Below are 3199 nucleotides of genomic sequence, written 5' to 3'. Positions count from 1 at the left end.
ATTTACCTAATTCATTAATCTCATTAATTTCATTTCTTTCTCACACTCTAGACCAATGACTTCTTATACTATAAAATACTGAATAAGTTAATATTTATATGATGACTTGAGAAAAACTTGCTATTGGAGAGGTGGAGAAATCAAGACCTGGAAGAACTTTGAGGAAGTCACAGTATCTATATAATAAAAAACAGTATTAGTAACTTGCTACTTACTTGGTAACTAATAACAACATATGAAACATTCAACATAAAATCTGTTTAAATTCTTATATATTCCTGATAGCAACTGTATAAATATCAATTGATCATCAATGTTTCTCTATAGTATACATGTATTTATGTATGTATATGTATATAACTTTCTCTTAGGGGAAGGGGCTGAAATTTAAGGAGTCTTGGAAATTATTAAAGGGAACTATGGTATAGAATCTGACAAGTTTTCCTAATCTTAAACCCAAAGTGTGATCTTCACTCTGATGGGTTTTGGTAATCTTGGGTAGAGAACTGTAAGTTATCTGTTTTTAAAATCTATTTTATTTACATAATGTGTTGTGCATATTCTTGTTTTCAATAGGTTTTCAGGCCTACAATGTTCTCCTTTTGGATCTTACACCCCTGAACCCCATCCCTCCACCACTTACCCTAGATTCTCTTATAATCCTTAAATAGACTGCTTGACATTACACTCTTAAATTGCTGTCACTTGGGGTCCCATGCTTATATGGTAGGATTGGATCTAGTGGTTTAGGCAATGCAGGTGATTGGCAGTATTTAAGCAAGGAATAAAGTAGAAGATTCCAGTAGGGTTTAGACATATCTTGGAAGGCTGATAAATGTAGCATAGTGCTCCCATAAGAATAGTGAGCACAGAAGAGTTGATTTAAGGCTAAGAGGAAGAAGTTACAGCCACAGTTACAAACTCAGAGATATTCTTAAAAGCTCATCACAAAGATTATGCTTTTATACCCCTTTGATATTTTTTTCTTTCTCTGTGTACTTAAGAAAAAATTCTGGAAATGATATAAAAAAAAACCAGTAATATCCAAAGCATCAAGGAAAGTTAAGGAAAATCTTTCTCTCTGACTCAGTGACAAGAGAGATACCAGCTGGATTTTCTCTAGAACAGAGATAGTTGTTCTTAAAACATAGTTACTTGTTTTTGAAGTTTAATAAAGAACATACAGACAGAGTTAGGGAGAAGCACTGAGAATTTACAAGTATCTGACAAGGAAGAGGTCAGTCAAAAAGTTTAGTGACCTGTTACTGCCAAACGAGAGACTTTAGATCATTAAGGGCTGACTTTCACTTATTGTAAGGTTCAGTATTAAATATAGTTCCTTCACAGATTCACCTGTAAATGTCTACTCTATCCTCTAGGTGGAATGTTCTCCATTTCAAAATATTTATGAATAGTCATAAAGAATGGTTAGTCTGACTTTATTCAGGAGGCCAATGGCAAGTTGAGGCACTGTCTATCCATGAGGTATTAATCACCATGATTTAATAATTTTAAATTATTGTCATGTAGGAACTGTTATGCAACTGACACTAACAAAAAATATGTCTGAACTTTACTAAGACTAATTTTGAGTTGCCCAGTGTTTTCACCATAATATTTACTTCTAGTTAAATAGGCTAAATTCTCTAATTCTGATACAAAACAGAAAGATCAGAGAATGAAAATAAATAGATGACATAGCTGTTTAAAGATAATGTAAAATGTTTTCTAACAGCATAAATATTTGATTGTAAAACTTTCAATATGTTGTGTCTATTAACTAGTAATGTACAATATTTAAATAATTCAGCCAGCTGAAGTGGGCCAGAGTCAAGGGCGGGGTGGGGGGGCAGTGAAGGCCCAACCTGGCAATATGCCAATTTGCTGTAATAACACAATCCCAAGACTGACCCCAGACAATAAATCCATTCCATCTGGAGCTTTTTGTAAAGACTAAGTCACAGGCAAGAGCAGAGGGTTAAATAAAGCTCTTCAGACATTTAACATTTATCAGTTATCTATGCTAATTGGATTTACTCAACCATTTCTATTTATCACTTGTATTGTTGGACCTTCAAATTTCCAATCCATTTGATATTCTTGGCATGATTCTTTAACTTTGTATTTAGAAATGGGGAAACAGGTGATATTTACAGAATGCATACAGATATTACGTGGAATTACTATGACATTCCAACCAGCCTATTTGTTATTCTGCCTGTATAATATGTCAGAGCATTGAATTTGTGGTCAATAGGCTTGTATTTTAACTCTGTGAACTTAAATGATTCTCCGACTCTTCCTGGGTCAAAGTTTTAATCATCTGTATAGTAGCACTGTTGCACTGTCCTCTCGTTGTTCATCGATTTGCTCGAGCGGGCACCAGTAATGTCTCCAATGTGAGACTTCTTGTTACTGTTTTTGGCATATCGAATATGTCACAAGTAACTTGCCAGGCTTTGCTGTGGGAGTGGGATACCCTCGGTAGCTTGCCAAACTCTCCGAAAGGGACAAAGGAATAGAACCCGGGCTGGCTGCATGCCAGGCAAACGCCCTACCCGCTGTGCTAGGGCTAACACTTATGCCCTGCTATTAAACCAGGTAGTTCGGATGATCACACAAAAATAATATTTAAAAATATAAAAGTTCTGGGCTGGAGTGATAGCACAGTAAATAAGGCATTTGGTTTGCACACGGCCAAGCGGGTTCAATTCCCATCATCCCATATGGTCCCCCAATATATAAAGTATATAAAGATATACTTTTAAGTATATCTTTAAAGGACTATACTTATTTCCTGCATTGGCTGAAAATCACCCAGAGCTTTGCTGTGGCCGTGGGTAAAAATTTGGTGCACAGATCCAGTGGGTCTTCAGCTAACCACCCACTCTTTGGTGTGGGGAGGCAAAACCCAGGCGCCTCCATGCTTCAAGGAGGTGTTCTAGTCTCTGCCGTCTTCACCCACAGGACACCTGGAGTGTCCCATTCTGACGCTCCACCTATTGCACCACCACGGAGGGAGGAAGGGAGGCAGAGGAATCTGGTTTTTCCTCTTTTCAATAAAGTTGCTGATGCTGAAAAAAAAGGGGGGGAGCAATGGATTTATTTAATTGAGGATGGCATTTACTTAAGACAATTCCTTCTTTTAAAAAATGTGTTTATCTGGGCTGGAACGATAGCACAGCAGGTAGGGCGTTTG

The 3199-nt window shown here is 36.9% G+C and overlaps 1 non-coding gene across 1 annotated transcript; it reads left to right on the top strand.

The window, feature by feature from the left end:
* Positions 1-2801: 2801 nt before the first annotated feature.
* Positions 2802-2927, top strand: LOC130027301 (small nucleolar RNA ACA64). Its single transcript, XR_008793035.1, has one exon. It is a non-coding gene; the product is annotated as a small nucleolar RNA ACA64 (small nucleolar RNA).
* The last annotated feature ends 272 nt before the right edge of the window (positions 2928-3199 follow it).

Source organism: Sorex fumeus, unplaced genomic scaffold, assembly GCF_029834395.1.
Source record: "Sorex fumeus unplaced genomic scaffold, SorFum_2.1 ptg000036l, whole genome shotgun sequence".
Lineage (NCBI taxonomy): Eukaryota > Metazoa > Chordata > Mammalia > Eulipotyphla > Soricidae > Sorex > Sorex fumeus.
Note: the sequence above shows the minus strand (reverse complement) of the source record. Positions and strands in the feature narration are given on the sequence as shown.